A 20,258-nucleotide genomic window follows, 5' to 3' on the forward strand; every position below is an offset into this window, starting at 1 on the left:
TTGTATAGCAGATACAGCTCGTGGTTCATGCGACGTCGATATTCAACGTTAACCCACTTAGCGCCGAGAATTTTTTTTGCGAGAAAACTTAAAATTGTTTCTGAAAATTATATTTTTGAAACTTTTTAAGCATTTTTTAAAAAATAACTTTTTTCTCTAAAACGTATAGTTTTCCTGCAATAGGGACTTCTTTTAAAAGTGCCAAAAACTTTGGAGGGTAATATTGGTGTAACCTTACATGCCAATCCCTTGGTTTTTGGTTGAGAAAATACTCTTACTATATTCCTAACAAATCCCTGACTCTATATGATTCTAACATTTATGATTAAATTTTTATCAAATATTTCAATTTTTCATCAAAAGTCGAAAATTACAAAAAAGTCGATTTTTTTTAATAGCTTGGGTTTTACGCCAATTGCGTGAAAATAGGTAGGTCAAATGAAGCGTTATAAGCGTGGAATGATAGATAACAGACAATACTATAACAAAATGCAAAAAACTCCACAAAAATATTCAAAAAAGCCAGAGTTTTACGTCAATTTTTGCAACCATTTTTTTGTGGCGTTTAAACGACCAGTGGCTTTATCTGGGTTAACGAAGATTGGTCGGTAGATCTGTCGAAGAATTTTTCTCTCAAACACGCCAAGCACTGCCTTATCTGCTTGCGCAAGTACCCAGGCTTCGGAACCATACATCAGCACGGGTGGTATCAGTGTTTTGTAAAGCGTTATTTTGGTTTGACGAGTTGCGGCTTTGTTTTTGAAGTGATTACTCAAGCCAAAGTAGCATCTGTTGGCCAATACAATTCTTCTTTTTATTTCACAACTGATGTCATTTGTTGTGTTTACGGCGGTGCCGAGGTATACGAAGTCTTTTACTACCTCAAAATTATAGGAACCAACTTCAACAGTTGGTCCGATCTCAATGGACGCTTTGCCCTTCGACACCATCAGCATGGTCTTCTCGCCGTTTACCGCCAGACCCACTTTAGCAGATTCTTCTTCGACCTTCATAAAGGTATCGGTTAGGGGTAGTTTACACTATGTTTAAATGTCATGTGATATGAAATTTTCCATCGTTAAATATTCACTAATATGTGGAATATTGGAGATTTTCCTTACGCCATTTATTCTGTGCGTCTACCCCAACAAAAATATATTAAAACAAGTGAGCCATGGCTATAGTCGGGTCGGGGCCGACTATGTAATACCCTACACCACTACCCCCGTTCATAAGCTTTTGACTAATAAAATTCAAAATATTAAAATTGGGATAGCTTAGCGCCTTTGCTCTGAATGTCTTCATTAACACAGGTCAATTTTTTTGAAATGCATTTAATTGCATCGACTGTACAACCCAAGTAAAAAATGGAAAAGTGGGATGTATGCCAACCATCAATAGGCTTCTTTCTCTGTTAGACCCCCATCAACTCCCAAAACTTCGTGAGGATCCGATCAAAATTTCGTAGTGTGATTGCACAAAAATGGAAAAAGGGATGCATTACCGACTATTGCGATATCTCTGTTGTTTGACCACTTATGACAAACTACTTCACATCGTTGTAAAGGTGATATTTTCTACTCTCCTTGCCAGGTTTTGCTTTGGATGTACCTCCTACAGAAGGGAGATATTAACTTTGAAATAAAACGTTGGTCTTTTTTTCCAAATATTTTTTTCACATTCCGACCCCTGAATAATATACGCCCATTATCAAAAATCAAAGGGTTTTTTCCTCTGTGGGACCCCCAATAACACCCAAAATTTCGTGACGGTCCAATTAAAATTGCAACCTGTAGCGTGATTTCCAAAAAAGTGGAAAAATGGATGTATTACCGGCTATTGCGATATCTCCGTTATTTGGATACCTACGCCAACCTGCTTTACATCATTGTAATGATGGGATTTTTTACTTTCATTGTCAGACTTTGCTTTTGGAAGGTCCCGAACCAAAGCTGTGATATTCGTCATTATTATTAAAATCGCGAAAATCAAAAGTTGCGTTCTATTAGCGGCTATTAAGATATCTTCGTTATTTCACCACCTACGACAACCTACCAAATAAGTTTTTTCCCATTCCGACCCCTGAATATTATCCGACCATCACCAAAATCAATAGGCTTCTATCTCTGTAGGATTCCCATTAACCCCCAAAATTTTGTGACGATCCGATAAAAATTGCGACCTGTAGCGTGATTACAAAAAAAAATTAAAAAATGGGATGTATTGCCGACTATCCGTTATGTACCCACCTACGCCAACCTACTTTGCATCACTGTAAAGATGGGATTTTCTACTTTCATAGTCGGACTTTGTTTTAGGAAGATCCCCAACCGAAGCTGTGATATTCGTCATTATTATTAAACTCGCAAAAAAAAGTTGGTTTCTATTAGCGGCTATTGCGATATATTCGTTGTTTGATCACCTACGAGAACCTACTTTACATCATTAGAAAGGCGATATTTTCTACTTTCAAGGCCAGGTTCTGCTTTTGGTATACCCTCATATTGAAGCTGAGATATTCGCTTAGGAAAAAACGTTGTTTTTTTCTCCAAATAAGTTTTTTGCCCATTGCCACCCCTAAATATTATCCGACCATCACCAAAATCAATAGGCTTCTTTATCTGTGTGACCCCCATTAACCCTCAAAATTTCGTGACGATCCGATCAAAATTGCGACCTGTAGCGTGATTTCCAAAAAAGTGGAAAAATGGGATGTATTACCGACAATTGCGAAATCTCCGTTATTTGGTCACCTACGTCGACCTAGTTTACATCGTTTTAAAGATGGGATCTTCTACTTTCAACGCCAGGCTTTGCTTTTGGAAAGTCCCCAACCAAAGCTGTGATAATCGTCATTATAATTAAAATCGCAAAAATGAAAAGTTGGGTTTTATTTGCGGCTATTGTGATATCTTCGTTGTTTGATCACCTACGAGAACCTGCTTTACATTAATAGAAAGGTGATATTTCCTACTTTCATGGCCTGGTTTTGCTTTTGGTATACCCCATATAGAAGCTGAGATATTCGCTTTGGAAAAAAACGTTGTCTTTTTATCCACATAAGTTTTTTGCCCATTCCGACCCCTAAATATTATCCGACCATCACCAAAATCAATAGGCTTCTTCCCCTCCGGGACCCCCATCAACATCCAAAATTTCGTGACGATCCGATCAAAATTGCGACCTGTAGCGTGATTACAAGGTTTAGATGGACAGACGGACAGACGGACGGACGGACTGACGGACGGACACACATAGCCAGATCGACTCAGCTCGTCGAGACATTCATTTTGGTAAATATAATTATGGGTCTACGACCATTATTTCGATGCGTTACAAACTTTTTGGCCAAAACCAACTTATAATACCCTCCCCACATAGTGGTGTAGGGTATAATTACGACTCCACATTGCCTCCGTGGGTAGATATGGAATGTTTTTATTTCGTGTCATATGGCATTGATAGATAGTGTAAACTCCTCTTACTTCTTTTACTGATCGTCCCATGATGTCTAATTCATCAGCATAAGCAAGTAACATGTGGCTATTGGTGTAGATTGTGCCACTTCTTTTGACGTTTGCCTCTCGTATTACCTTTTCCAGCAGGATGTTGAAGAGATCACACGAAAGGCTGTTTCCTTGTCTGAAACTTATTTTGGTACAAAACTCTTCGGAGAGGTTCTTTCCTATTTTAACTGAAGATCTTGTGTCAGTTAGAGTCATTTTACAAAGCCGAATGCGCTTTGCGGGGATATCAAATTCAGACATGCCTTGGAATACATTTGAACGTAGTGGGCTGTCGAAAGCTGCTTTATAATCGACAAAAAGGTGGTAGGTGTCGATCTGCATCTCTTGGGTTTTCCTCAGGATTTGCCGCAGGGTAAATATCTGGTCAATGGTAGGCTTGCCAGGCTTAAAACGGCAATTATTTAGTTGACCATGGGCTTAAGTCGTTCGCACAATATCCCTGACACTATCTTGTAGGCGATAGGGAGAAGACTTATGCCCCTATAATTAGAGCATAAAGTCTTATCTGTATAAAGAACTGTGGATTTTTTGAAAGTACAGACCCAAAACGACACGACACCCTATTTGGGTTTTGTTGTGTCAGATCCAGCTCGGATTTTATGGCCCCATCTAAATATGGTTAAATATTGAGTTTTTAAAGAAATTCGGGGCTATATCTCTGAAACCAATGCGAATCTTCTTCTGACCTCTGAAGCAAATTTGTAGATAAGGACAAGAATAAAATATTTGGAGAATTAATGAACTCCAAAAACTACATTTATTGCCTCAAATTTCAAAATATATGCAAAAATTCCACAATTTTTATACATTTCGCACCGTATCTCCAAAACCGTTAATTTTTTCTGAATATTTTCATTTGGAAAAATATTCCCTGGAATGTAATACACAACTCTTCAGAACATGTCATTGTTCTAAAATGCATCTATCCCATTGTTTTCAGTACATTTTTCAACGACGATTTAATAAAAATGTAAATAATGTAGTGAAATCCGAAATGCGAGAATAAACTCTTGGTGTGAACTGTGTTTGAAATACGTGTTGTAAAAGATATGTTGCAAAATACCGCTGAAACAACATGAAGTAAGCATTTTAGAGTTTCAGAATGTTCTAAAGAATTGTTAAGAACTTTATTTGGAAGATTTTTGCAAAAGGTTACTTGGTTCAACTCCCAATAGTTTAGCCGATACTGACCAGAATTTCAGCAATTATGTAAAATTTTCTATATTTTATAGATTTTGATGGCCCCAGATGGAGTTTTTCTTAAATGATTTCTTCAAGGGATAAGTTCTACTTGTTTAAAGCTACAATATTGCTAAAGACACCAAGGCAAAATTCCCATTCGTTCCTGAGATAAAGGCCTGATAAATGCAAAAAAGTGTAGATTTAGCCCGGTTTAGATGAGGCCATAAAATCCGAACTGGATCTGACAGGACAAAACCCAACTAGGGTTTTTGTAGTCTACATATGTACTTTCAAAAAATCCATACTAGAAGTTGTTTGCATTTTCAGTGTTGCATAGTGTTATTCGTCAGTCGGTTTATTGCTGCCTTTACCTCATCTTGGCCGGGTGGTATACATTCAATACCATCTTCTGGGATTGGATCTGTGGTATCTTCGTTGACTTCGCTACTATTGGATACCAACAGTTTGGAAAAATGCTCTTTCCATATCGTTAGCACACTATCTGTATCAGTTACCAGATTACCTACAGGAGGATGTTCCTGTACCAAAGCCATCAGTTTGATGTTTTACTCTTTGGTAGAATTTCGGACTTCATTCTGGCTCCTGTGTATCTATAATCTTTCACACTCCCGCATTTCCATTTTTCTCTTTTTCCTGCGGAAAAGACGTTTCTCCTCTCTCCTTTTCTCCCGATACCTCTCTCGTGCGCAACGAGTTGCTCTTCGGTAGCAGCAAGACACTCCGGGTAATACCATGGATTTCTAGGTGGAATCTGGATTTTGCGGCTGTTTGCATGGAGTGGGCAATATTTTGCCATTGTGCTGATATGTTATCGGGACTAGTTAAGTGAAATATGCTGTGGCTATCTCTTGTGTTTGCAACTTACCGATGTCAAACTTCCGCGTAGTATCTGTTCGTGCTTTATTTGCAACGTTTAGACGGGTACGTACGTAGTGGTCCGAATCTATGTTTGTTCCACGGAACGATAAATGTCTTCCATTTATCACAACATTAATTGATCATGTTGTGATAGATGGAAGACATTCATCGATCGTGTTGGATGTATGATCGTTCCGAGGAGCAAACATAGATTACTTGTTCTTTGATCTGAAGACAGCCAGGTACCCTTATGAATATCGAGATGCTAAAATCTGGTACTGCTAACTACCATGTTTTTTGCAGCTGCAAAGTCTATCAGCCTCATGCCTTTGTCAGATGTTTTACTGTGGAGACTGAACTTCCCGACTGTTGATCCAAATATATTCTCCTTTTTAAATTTGGCATTAAAATCGCCTAGAATAATTTTAATGTCATGGGCAGGACAACGGTCGTATGTTTCTTCTAAGCGCTCGTAAAATATGTCTTTGGTCTGTTCGTCCTTGTCTTCGGTTGGAGCATGAGCGCAAATAAAGCTGATGTTGAAGAATTTAGCTTTTAATCGAATGCAGCGAGTCTTTCATTCACTGGGGTGAAGCTGCAGACCAGATGTTTAACCTCCGACCAACTACAAATCCGGAACCGAACTCATGCTTTGTGTCATGGCAGCTATAATACAGTGCGTCACCTTTGGTGTTGTTGTGACGACTTTTCCCAATCCATATTATTTCCTGCATGGCAGTAATGTCGGTCTTGTACTTTTCAAGTCCATCTGCTACATGCGTAAACTGTACCTTCTCTATAAATAGTGCGAACATTCCCGGTGCAGATTCGCAGATCATGGCCTTAAAACGTTTGCAGCGTTCGTCAACATTAGAGGGGTTTGTTTTTCTTTTCTTACGTTTTTTTAAGTTTTTAATGTTCTTATGGGCGAACGCACGGCACATGTTAGCTCACTACCTTTAACGGGTGTTAAAGTCAGCGTCCCAGGTGACAAAACGGGGAGGTCAGTGTCCACTCGAGATGAAAGAGGGACCAAGATAAATCCTGGGCTTTGCCATGGTAAAGCCGGTCAGGATCGTTCCTTCGTATCTTCCATCCCCTGCGTCATCCAAAAGCCTTAGTTATATATTTTATGGTTAGTTGTTGAATATGTATGTAAACAATTTAACCCCATCTAATGACCTCACATGAAATCAATATTGTTCACACAAATATGTCAGACTTGTTTAATAATTTTCTTCTGTATTATATAAATAAATGCTGAGTTATAAAACTCAAATTAAATAAGTAGGTTAATGCTCTGTGCTATCCCATGTTCAATGTTCTTTCGCCTTTTTATAGACATCATTCTCATATTCTTATTTTAATTATTTCGTTATGTTATTGTTGTTCTTCGTGTCTTTAATAATTTATGCAATATCGATATTATTGTAGTTGATACTTATTAATATTCCACTTATGTTAACAGCATTACATAGCAAATGTGTCGTTTGTTCTTAGTTCCACTGAATGGACAGCAACAACAGCAACAATAACAATCCACTTCCACCTGCGGATGTTAATTTGAATATTATCATAATGATAAAATAGTTAAGCTTAGCCACCCGTTGCCGTATACCACTGACCGTGTATAATATTAATCGTCATCGTCATCATCATAATAATGTATAACGTCGTCATCAGCATATAGGCGACAAGACACACATATCGTCATTCCAACAGCCATTCATTCCATCATTTATAGTTTAAACAAAATCACAATAAAAACCACACAAAACACCAGCCAGCCACTGAGAAATCAACCAAAAATCATCATTAGCAGCAGCAACAACAGCGGATATAGTCACACGTGATACTTGTTGTTAATTAATAACAAAACGTGAATAAATAAAAAATAACGGATATTAATGTATTCTCCCCCCATTTCGTTCGATGTGTGGTGGTGTTGATGGAAACCTGTCGTTCCATCATTTTGTAAAAACCTACTGCACTACCTACCTAAACCACCTACATAGTTAGCCCATCAACCAACATCATTGAAGAATATCACATAAAATTGTCATAAATTTTGAATAAATTCGAAGCCATCAAAATTTAAAGTTTTTCTTTACCCCACCAAAAAAGTTTTATTGAACTATTGAATACATTTTCCTTATAAAACTTGAAATTATTTAAATTAATCGAAGAAAAAGGAAATGCTTTTTAACAACTAACCACAACGACAATTATTGGCGGGAATATAAAGTCAAGCTAGCTACCAAGAAGCTATTGAAGTACAAATCATTATGACAAAAAAGTGATTTGTCACATGTTTGAATTCACTTGAATTTTGGCCTTTTCCTTCACCACTTCAAAAGTGTAATAGCAACAACACTAAGCGGCTTTTATTTGAAATTAAGACAATTTTTACACCTGTCTTTGAACTTCTTTATTTTTGTCTTAATAACAAAATGATTTGTCAATTTTTGCTTTTACAAGTTTAATAAACTTATTTAACGGTTACCAGATATTTTTTGTTTAGAGTCATGTGTGTGAAAACTACAATTGACAAATTAATCCCAAACAAATATTTTTAATACTTTATACTAATTTTTGCCAAATTCTTTTATTTTTCCACAATTTCTTGGCAACTCATGTTTGCTTTAAAGATTTTTATGAAGCTTTATTTTTATTATTTCTTCATAATTAACAATACTTTTTGCGTAGATTATTATTGTGATGTTAAATTGGCTAGGAAATAAAATTGACTTTAAAAATAACGGTACATTGCGTGTCTTCTTGTATTTTTGTAAACAAAATACTTAAGATATAAACATGATGAGTGTTGAGTTTTTAGTATTGGGCAAATATCAATATCGGCTTAAAGCACATGTGTTCCTCGATAAATTCTTAGGAAAATTAGTCACCTTATATTTTGGTGATGGTCGGATAATATTCAGAAATAGGAATGGTCACAATACTTCGAATAGGAAATAGTCAACTTTTTATGGTTTTGCAAATGATGCCCGGACATAACTCCCGAAATTCGGTGGGAGTTATGGATGTGACGCAAAACGGACATAACCCCCAAACAAAAAAAAAAAAAAAAAAAAAAAAAAATGTAGGCATAATTCCCAACGAAAAGAAAAACTTAATTTCAAAATAATTTTTTTTTTGCTAAATTTTGAAAATTATAATTATACTAGCAGACCCCGGTCCGCGTTGCTGGCCCGTCGTAATGAGTTTTAATGACAACTTTATATCGACTTTATGCTTGAAAATTAAAAAAATAGGTATTTTCTACTTCACTTCTTCGGTCTATTGTCAAACCAAGAAGGATTTTTTGTCTGTAACCTTTCTTTTCTCTTACGGACTTTGTCGGATTTTTTCGCCAATTTATGCTTTTTAGGATTTATTATCGTCCATGTCCCTATGTTTGTCCTAAAGCGATCTAATTTTAAAGGTTAATAAGTGGTTAAATCGAATTCTCCCGCTTATTGAGACTTATATGTTTTAGCTTTTCATGGCTGATGGACCGTTGAACCTCACTATTCAAGTAAATTTGTAAATATATAGTTTTTCTTGATCGGGGCGCAACCACCGTTGTCTCGAAAACTAATTTGCAACCCGATGCACTCATAAGTTTAGCAAATATAGCGATTATAAAATAATTGGCCCCGAAATTCGTCTACAAATATATAGCATTTTGTACCACGAGACATTCCTGAACATTTTCTGAATATTAGGTTCAGTAGTTTTGGAAAAATAATGTTTTGAAAAGAGTGGGCGTGGTCATCAGTTTTCAAGATATAACATATTAAAAAAAAGTAGGCCTGGTCCGGTATTTTGGCTCCAAATATGTACCTAGGGTGCACACAACTTCATTGCCTACCAAAATGTATGCTGAAACCGATATAATCATACATTTGGCTTATATATAGCGTTTAACAGAAAAGCATGGGGAAGGTACCCCACCTCTTCCGAAATTCATAATATATACGGGGATTTCTGAGTGAAATCGGACACTTTTTCAAGATGAGGTTTTTGATTTCTTTATTTTTTCCGGGGTGATGCTGTTGATAAGCAAAACATTTAAGTATATTTTCAGATTTTTTTTTACTAACGGTTCCAGAGATTTCGCGCCTTGAAAAAGTCAAATTCTGTAAAAACTACATGCAATGAAATACTCATAACTTCTTTAATGTTGGTCCAATTTGAAAAAATCTTTTTTTGTATGTTTTGTTGTTTTATCAGCTATTAAATAAAAAATAGCGAAAAAAATTGCACAGTGGGCTTGGATGCTATTTTCGCGATTTAATATTTAAAATCAATTTTTAAAGATGTTCGACCCCTTCGATTTTCTTTAATTTTTTTTGTATTAAACTACGTTCAATTACAAAAATTTTAAGTCCTATGTGGTAATGGGATTCGGAAGATTACTATTTTTTCTGAATTTTTTAAAATTTGTCAATACAATTTTTCCTTAATACCTTTGTCCAAAATTTGTATTTTCTGTATTTTTGAAGCTAAGAGTACATATTTATCATTATATATTATATATTTATCATAAGAAATAGAAAAAACATGCACAGTGGGCTTTAATGGAATTTTCGCTGATGCATTTTCAAAATCGAAAAATGACGCAGTTTTTAAGATGTTTGAGATAAATTCATAAATATTAAATCAAAACAAATATTTATAAATGAAACTTTTAATTTTTTTAATAAAATAATAAATTGTGGACAAAGGTATAAAGGAAAAATTGAATTGACAAATTTTAAAAAAATTCAGAAAAAATAGTAATCGTCCGAATCCCATTACCACATAGGACTTAAAATTTTTGTAATTGAATGTAGTTTAATACAAAAAAATTTAAAGAAAATCGAAGGGGTCGAACATCTTTAAAAATTGATTTTAAATATTAAATCGCGAAAATAGCATCCAAGCCCACCGTGCATTTTTTTCGCCATTTTTTATTTAATAGCTGATAAAACAACAAAACATACAAAAAAAGATTTTTTCAATTTGGACCAATATTAAAGAAATTATGAGTATTTCATTGCATGTAGTTTTTACAGAATTTGACTTTTTCAAGGCGCGATATCTCTGGAACCGTTAGTCAAAAAAAAATCTGAAAATATACTAAAATGTTTTGTTAATCAACAGCATCACCACAGCAAAAAATAAAGGAAATCAAAAACCTCATCTTGAAAAAGTGTCCGATTTCGCTCAGAAATCCCCATACATAACAACGGCAAAAATTGAGCTTTTGTCGCAAATTTTATGGAAATCCCTTCAGTAGTATTGGAGTTATAACAAATTAAATAAAGGCGTGGTCGGGCCTATAGGCCCTAAAGAAGTACCTAGATTGTAGATTAATCCGTAAATTTTTAATCCGATACATGCATAATTTTTGCAAATAAAATGTTTTTTAAAAATATCACATAGGGGAGGTACCCCGCTCCCTCTGGAATTCAATAAAATATGTAACCTGTTTTCGGGGGGCGTGGTAAACTCTTCTTTCCAAAAAATATAAGTTGGGTTATGACAGCATTTGATTTTTATTCATAAAGGTAAGGCGTTTTTTTAAATATGCCCCCTTCAAAATTCAAGAAAATATGCCCGTACATTCCCTGACATTTTCAGGAAAATCGGTTCAGTAGTTTTGTAGATGTAACATATTTTAAAAAGTGGGTTTGGTCAAGTCATTGGATCCTAAAAAGTGGGTAAGGTCTTCCGAAATAGATACATTCGTAATTATTGTAAATATAACATTTTTAAAAAAAGTAGGGTATAGGGGAAGTACCCCGCCCCTTCCGAAATTCAACTGAATTTGTAGCCTATTTTAAGCGGGGGCCATCCTTGTACATTCCTTGGCAATTTCAGGAAAATCGGTTCAGTAGTTTTTGTAGAAATGATAAAATTTGAAAATTGAAAAATGTGGGCGTACATTTTCTTTGCATAAAAAAATATCGAAATCGGTCCAGCCGTTCTCAACTGACGCCATGACCAACGAACGACATTTGATTGTTATTTTTAAAGATTTAAAAGTTTAGACAAATCGCGATTTCCTTGACAATCCCTTCAGTAGTTTTGTAGATATAACCTAATTAGAAAGTGAGCGTGGTAAGTACGTCGAAATAAGTACGTAAGGTTGGAGACACAATCGCCATTGACTCGTAAATAAATTCCGAAACCGATACATTCGCATTTGTTGCAAATATTGCATTTTTACAAAAATAGGGCATAGGGGAAGTACCCGCCCGATCCGAAAGTCAAAAAATATGTAGCCTATTTTTATCGGGGACCAACCCTGTACATTCGCTGAAAGTTTCAGGAAAATCGATTTAGTAGTTTCGTAGATATAACATATTTAAAAAAGTGGGCGTTGTCCAGTCTTAATGCCCCAAATAAGCACATAAGGTCGGAGACACAATCGCCATTGACTCAGAAATTAATTTTCAAAGCGATACATTTGTAATTGTTGCAAATATTGCATTTTTACAAAAATAGGGCATAGGGGAGGTACCCCGCCCGATCCGAAATTCAACCAAATGGGTAGCCTATTTCAACAGGGGGCCATCACTCTACGTTCCCTAAAAATTTCAGGAAAATCTGTTGAGTAGTTTCGTAGATATAACATATTTATAAAAGTGGGCGGAAAAGTGGGCGTGGCAAATTTTTCTTTGCATGAAAACCTAAACTGGACTATGACTAACATTTCCACAAAAAATTATCCAAATCGCTCCAGCCGTTTTCAACTGATTCAATTACCAACAAACGACAATTGAGTTTTATATATAAAGATAAATTAAATAGATTTCAGAGAAAAAGTTAGAATTTAAGCAGAATTTTACATTTTAGAAGGCTTAAGCTCCAAACAATTTTGAAGTGTCCACATAATCCTCCTGATTTCATACAATTATGTAAAAACGAAATTATGTCTGAAAAATTATGTCAATAGCAGTTCAAAACAAGTAAGAACGGCGTTAAGTTCGGCCAGGCCGAACTTATTATACCCTCCACCACAAGTTTTATTGAAGTAAAATGGAATAATTAGTTTCCTTTCGTGTATGAAGAAGACTTAATACTAAATTTCAGCAATTTCGGTAAAACAATGTGAGGCACCATTCTATGGGGGCTATTTCAAAACGTCGACCTTTACCGACAAATTTCTGACGGGAAGTTTTTAGGCTCAAAGAAGACTAAATACCAAATTTCCTATATTTCGGTAAGAGAATGTGGCTAAAACTTAAAAAATACCGAAAATCAAGAAGTACGCTTTAATGGGGATCTTGGAAGACGAAATAACGAATTTCAGCCATTTCGGTTGGATATTGACGTCACAATCTTCAGTGTTACAAAAATCGGGAGGTACCGATCTATGGGGCTATGTCGAAACGTGGACCTATACCGACGAATTTTAGTCAGAAATGGGGCAATATGAAAGCGTGGACCTGTACAGACATATTTCTGGCGAAAATTTTTATATCACATGGAAGACTAAATACCAAATTTCAGCCATTTTGGTGGAATATTGAAGACATAACCTTCAAAACACGAAAAATTGGGAGGTACCTTTCCATGGGGGCTATATGAAGGCGTGGACCTATACCCACAAATTTAAAGGGGAAGCTTGAGTACCCCAAACAAGTCTAAATACCAAATTTCAGCCATTTCGGTGGAATATTGAGGCCACGACGTTCAAAATACCGAAAATCTGGAGGTACCGTTCTATGGGGGCTATATGAAGGCATGAACCGATACCGATAAAGTTTTGGGGAAAAGTTTTATACCACCAACGTAGACTAAGTACCAAATTTCAGCCATTTCGGTGTGATAAAGAGGCTAAAACCTTCAAAATACCGAAAATCGGGAGGTACCGTTCTATGGAGGGCTATATGAAGGTGTGGACCTATACCGACAAAATTCTGGGGGAAAGTTGTATACCCCTAAAGAAGACTACGTACCAAATTTCAGTCATTTTGGTAGGATAATGAAGCTAAAACCTTCAAAATACCGAAAATCGGGAGGTACCGTTCTATTGGGGGCTATATGAAGGTGTGGACCTATACCGACAAAATTCTGGGGGAAAGTTTTATACCCCTAAAGAAGACTACGTACCAAATTTCAGCCATTTTGGTAGGATAATGAAGCTAAAACCTTAAAAATACCGAAAATTTCAGTCATTTTGGTAGGATAATGAAGCTAAAACCTTCAAAATACCGAAAATCGGGAGGTACCGTTCTATTGGGGGCTATATGAAGGTGTGGACCTATACCGACAAAATTCGGAGGGAAAGTTTTATACCCCTAAAGAAGACTACGTACCAAATTTCAGCCATTTTGGTAGGATAATGAAGCTAAAACCTTAAAAATACCGAAAATCGGTAGGTACCGTTCTATGGGGGCTATATCAAAACGTAGACCGATATATCCCATTTTCAATACCAACCATCCTGCAAGTAATAAAAACTTCAAATTTTGACTCTCTATCTTTAAAATTGCGAGCTGTATCTTGATTTCAACAGACAGACAGACGGACGGCATAGAATTTTATGCTGATCAATAATATATATACTTTAGGGTCTCCGACGAATATTTCGATGTGTTACAAACGGAATGACAAATTTAATTATACCCTCCATACGGTGGAGGGTATAAAAATGCCATCGAAATAAGCACGCCGTTGTGAATTTGACAACGAAATATTAAAAATTGAGAATTAGTGGTCAGATTAAAAAAAATAAAAACAGTCGTGGTTAAAAAAACACACCTGTGTTCATGGTGACACCATACGTGGTTGATTTTGAATCGATATAGCTCACAAAATCATTTCAATTGGACACTGACTTCCACGTGGTGGCACCTGGGGAGCTGCCGGAGTTAACATGTGCCGCTCGTTCACACATAAGAACGTTAAAATCTTGGGTTGGTCGTTGGGCAAGTAACCCATCTCTCCAAAAAAACAACAATACTTTAAATCAAAGCAAAACAAGTAAAAAGTCATTAAGTTTAGGCGGGCTGTACTTTTTATACCCTCCACCACAAAATATTCTTAACTAAAATGGAATAATCAGTTTCCTTTCCTGTTCACAATTTTCGGTGCAAAAATTTTTCGACCACGGATACCCCAAATGCCTGAATTATCTAACCTATCTTAATATTTTTGGAGGAAAAGTTGTGTAACTGCAGAGAACCTCAAATGTCAAATTACGTCACACAATGTAACTAAGATCCCCAAAATATCGAAAATCGTGACGTGCCGCTATGTGGGAGCTATACAAAATCATGGATATATGTTTAGATTTGGTTGTGAAGTTTCGTGACTGCTGAGAACCTCAAATATCAAATTACAACTAGTTCGATCAAAATTTTTTTGAGATTCACTTTGGCAGCTTAATCACATATTTGTTCTTTTCAAATTTTAAAAACAACAAGTTTTTAAAGTGGGTGTAGTTAAAATTGATTTACTTTAGGGAAGGGCAGAGAATACTAGTTTCGTCCAACGCCACTTGGACTCATCAGTTCTCTTAGTTCTTTGCATTGAAGGAAAGAAAATACCAAAAATCGGGAGGTGTCGTTATGTGGGGACTATAGCAAAACATGTACCTATGTTGACAATTTTCGTAAAGAAGTTTCGTGACCACAGATAACCACAAATGCCAAATTACAGCATGTCGCTTTAAGGCGTTACAAATTGAAAATCAAACTTAATATGCCCTACAGCAAGTATGGTGAAGTTTTGAACAGTTAGTTATTTCCAGACCTGAGCAGGGGGAAACATTAAAAATAATTTCATTCCTAAAATCATTATATGTTCTAGAAAGTTGTTTATTGAAATCTTAGGTACATTTTTGTAGTTGACTGTATCCTTAATTTTTGGGCGGTTCGGTATCTGTGGACTAGAAAAAAAATATATAAAAATCTAATATTTTCAAAAGTTTTTGGCTATTTTCGCATTTAAGTAAAACGGTGCGCCCTAATCCTCCCAGTCCATTTGTCAAATATATTCGACATATAGCTATGTTTTTACATGAGAAGAAATTATTTTTGACATTGAAAGGGTTAACTTGATTTAAATGAAAGGTGCTTTCACCTGGGAAGTTTTGGCAGATTCTGAAACTACATTGTTCATAGATCAGAAAAATCAACAAAACAAAAACAATCGCCGGAGGGATTTTCAAATAAATCGCGGTCAAAGTTCGCATTTTTAGGTTTTCACGATTTTGCTTGGAAGCCGCGAGTCGTATCGTAATAGGACTAAAGAAAATTTTGTAGCAGTGAAGATTCTCTACAAGATTGACCTTTATGACTTTTTCCTATGATTTACCATTTTTGAGATATTGAAGTTCAAATTGGGACAATGGACTGACTGTATCGTTTCCTTATATAACAATGGCATGACTGCAATTTCCCAACTTAAACTTATATATCTAAAAAATGGTACAGCTTAAGAAAAAATTAGACAATCAATCATTAAATTTTCACAGCTATAAGATTTTCTCAGGTCCCATATCGATAAGACTTTCCGTATTCATGAAAAAACGCGAAACCCTAACAAAAAAACTTAAAAATGTAAACTGACCTTCTTTATCTCAAAAATGGTACAACCTGGGAACAAATCTTTAACGTCAACCCTCTAGAGAATTTTCACAGCTACAAAATTTTTTTAACTCCATTTCGATAGGACTTGCGGTTTCCAAGCAAAATCGCGAAAACCTAAAATAAACCTAAAAATGTGAACTTTGACCCCGACTTATCGATTTTTTCTTTTTTTTTGAATTTTTCTCATCCAACAACATTGCTGTTTCAGAATCCACAAAAACATACCAGATGTAAGCTGTTTTCACTTAAAGTTAGTTAAGGCGCTCGGTGCATGACATTGTTTTATAAGGAGGCGATACAGTCAATATATTGTCCCATATTTGAACTTCAATATCTCAAAAATGGTAAAGCCTAGGAACACATCATTAACGTCAATCTTGTAGAGAATTTTCACTGCTACAATATTTTCTTTAGTCCCATTATGATACGGCTCGTGGTAACCTAAAAAAGTCACAAAAATGTGAACTTTGACCCCGATTTATTTGAAAATCCCCCCGGCAATTTTTTTGTTTTTTTGATTTTTCTCTTCTATGAACATTTTGTTTCAGAATCCGCAAAAACTTCCCAGGTGTAAGCACCTTTCATTTAAATTTAGTTAAGGCGCACCGTGGTAACACATAGTGTGCATAGGATGTGGAAATACCATTTTTTGTAAACTGTTGATATCCAATAGTAGTGAAGACGACGAAGTTACCACAGATCCAATCCCAGAAGATAATATTGAATGTATACCGATCGGCCAAGATGAGGTAAAGAACGCAATAAACCGGCAGCAGGATCCGATTGCTTACCAGCCGAGTTGTTCAAAAGCTGGGGTGAATACGCTGGTATGCATCAACTAGGTAGCACCATCAACGAAATAATTGGACCATACCAATTCGGCTTAAGAATTGGCAAATCCACTCTAAAAATCCCAACAGATCAGATCGACACCTACCACCTACCTTGTCGATAATAAAGCAGCTTTCGATTGTCCCCTACATTCAAAGGTATTCCAAGTCATATCTGAATTTAATATCCCCGTAAAGTTCATTCGGCTATGTACGATGACAATAACTGATACCCGGTCCTCAGTTAAAATAGGAAAGAACCTCTCCGAATAGTTCACTAACCAAAGATGTTTCAAACAAGGAGATATCCTTTCGTGCAATCTCTTCAACATCCTGCTGGAAAAAGTTATAGGAGATGCAAACGTCAATAGAAATGGCACAACACTTGTCAACACAAATTGCCACATGCTGCTTGCTTACGATGACGATATGTGCATCATGGGTCGATCGGTAAAAGGAGTAACTAATGACTTTAGAAAGGAAAATCTACTAAAGTTGGTCTGGCAGTAAACGGCGACAAGACCAGGCTGATGGTAACGACGCAAAATGCGTCCATAGAAATCGGACCATCTCACACTGGTCGAAACCACTGATCTAGCGGCGCGAAAGTCAAAAAATCGAACTATAAAATTGCGAAATATTTTCCATTTTATCGATTACAGACACTTGGCAGACAAAGATTTTGTTTTTTCATTTTTGTTGTTTTAAATATTCACTCAGTTATTCACTATCAAATACAAGAGCTTTCGTTGCATCAGATTTTAAAAAATTTTTGCAAAAAATTAGCTTCATCTTGTTTAAATGTTAAATAAATTCGTAATGAAACTGGACAAGATTTATTTTTAATTAATAGCAGAGGGTGTGATTTAAATTATAAAAATTAGTTTGGGGTCTGGAGGTACTTAGTTATATAGCAATAAAGTTTCAAACAATTCAATTTTTTAGTGTTTTTATGGGTTGTACGCGCTTGTTCCATAGAGTGCATCTTGTAAACTTGGCAGAACTTAGGTTCGGTTATTTTTTGGGGAATGAAATTGGACTCTCTGGATACGGAATAATCACATTAGGGCTGCAAATATTTGCAAATCTTTTGATGAAATAAGGGATTTTGCATGAAATGCATACAAATTTAGCTGTGCATTTGTATGGGAGCTAAATCAAAATAGGAACCTATCTTGAGAAATGTTTGCAAGGATGAGTTCTACCCCCGGAGACACTATAATAAATATATTATTAAAACAAGTAAGAAAAGTCTATAGTCGGACGGAGCCGACCATGGGATACCCTATACCACTATCCCTGGACAATCGCTCTCCACGGAACTTCTTTTCAATGATTGTGAAAATTTAAATTTACTTATGACCAAAACCAAAAAGTTATCTAGCATGACAAAGACATTTTTGTAGCAGGAAAGGAAAATTTAGTTCACACAAACTAAAATGTAATGAAACCCACTTATGTAGTACTACTACTTCCGTTGTTTAACCGCTACGTTATTGAAATTTTTACCAATTTCACACAAAAGTTTCAGTCCATTTAACCCGCTAAGTATTATCTGATCTTCACGTTGGTTTGTACGCTTCTTTTTCATCATAAACTCAAACCTTGTATAAAATGCGGGTTATTATTTTGACCTACAGAGCCGCTACAAAATTGGTTAAAATTTTGTTTTTGATCCATTTCATCCCCTGAACATTTCACGATCATCAGCAAAAACTAATCATTTCAATTCTGGCCCGAACCCAACCTCCTTAAAAAATTCGTTACAATCGGTCCATAATTGCGGCCTTAAGTAGTTTTTTTCCATATGTAGTTTTTTTCCATATGTAGGCTACTTTAAGAAATATATATGTCCTCAAGGAATTAAAATATCGACCATAAATTAAATGATTATATTTTTCATGCAAAAGTAATCGTCCATTTCACCCGCTAAAGAATATCAGATCATGATTCAAAACTGTAGGCATCTTTTTCGACCGATACTCTTACCCGGTGCAAAATTTCGTGACTATTGATGAAAAACTACGATTTCTAGCGAGTTTATTATTACACTACAAACAAATAACGGAATATATTAGGCTGTAACTCTGTTATCTGATCATGCACACCAACATAATTGGCATCAATTGAAAGGTCAAGCGTTCCACTTTCAAGTATATCCCACTTGTCCGGAATGTCACTTCCAGGAATTAAGATATAAGCTGTATATTAAAAATTTTCACAATTTTCACACAAAAGTTTTGGTCCATTTAACCCTCTAAATATTATCCGATCGCCATCTCAACTTGCAAGCTTCTCCTTTGTGATATACTCTTACCTTATTTAAAATTACGCGTTGATCGGACTATTATTGAGACCTACAGAGCCGCTAGAAAATTGGATAAATATTATATTTTTGGTCCATTTCACCCGCTAAATATTTCACGATCATCACCAATAAGAATAGGGATCTATTCTGATCTGAACCCGACCTCCATACAAAATTTCGTGACGTTCGGTCCATAATTGCGGCCTGGAGAGTGTTTACAATTTATAATGGACACACGGACGGAAGGACGTACGGACACACATCTCAAAATCGCTTTATCTCGTCGAGATATGAAGATTGGTATACCACATTGGGGGTCTCCGACGAATATTTCGCGGTGTTACATGAATTTTTACCAAAACAAACTTATAATACCCTTTTCCACATTGTGGTATAGGGTATAATTAAGGTAGTAAAACAATTTTCTAATTGGTTCTAGAGATATGCTCCACGGAAAACACACAGTGTAATTTTTCACATGCATTATGTAGTAGAAAATATTGAAGAAAAATCTGTAGGAATACTTTCTATAGCAAACCTCTCAATAAAATAGACGGATTTTGCTTTACCGACATTTATATTAAAGCTTTCCGATTGAAGAAGAATATTGGGTTGCTGAGGATATATCTTAGGGCTTCTGAAATGGAAATAGAAGTCGAATAACCCATTTTAATTTATATGCATTTTAAAGTACGTATACATCGCGTAATTATGAAAATCATTTCGTCCGCATGTGATTTTCATGTACCACAAGACCATATCTATTAAGTTGTATATATTTTTCGAAATATAATTTGAACGGTAAGATGTAGCATCGGCTGCATCTTAGCATTAAAAAACATATAAAATATCGCTAATTTGTCCAAAGTGCATACAATTTTTGTCCGCATCAGATTTCAATGTCCACCATGAAAATCTACATCGATATATATCTATTTCAAGGCGA

This window comes from Musca autumnalis, unplaced genomic scaffold, assembly GCF_047663935.1.
Source record: "Musca autumnalis isolate F117 unplaced genomic scaffold, ASM4766393v1 scaffold_3, whole genome shotgun sequence".
NCBI classification, from domain to species: Eukaryota; Metazoa; Arthropoda; class Insecta; order Diptera; family Muscidae; genus Musca; species Musca autumnalis.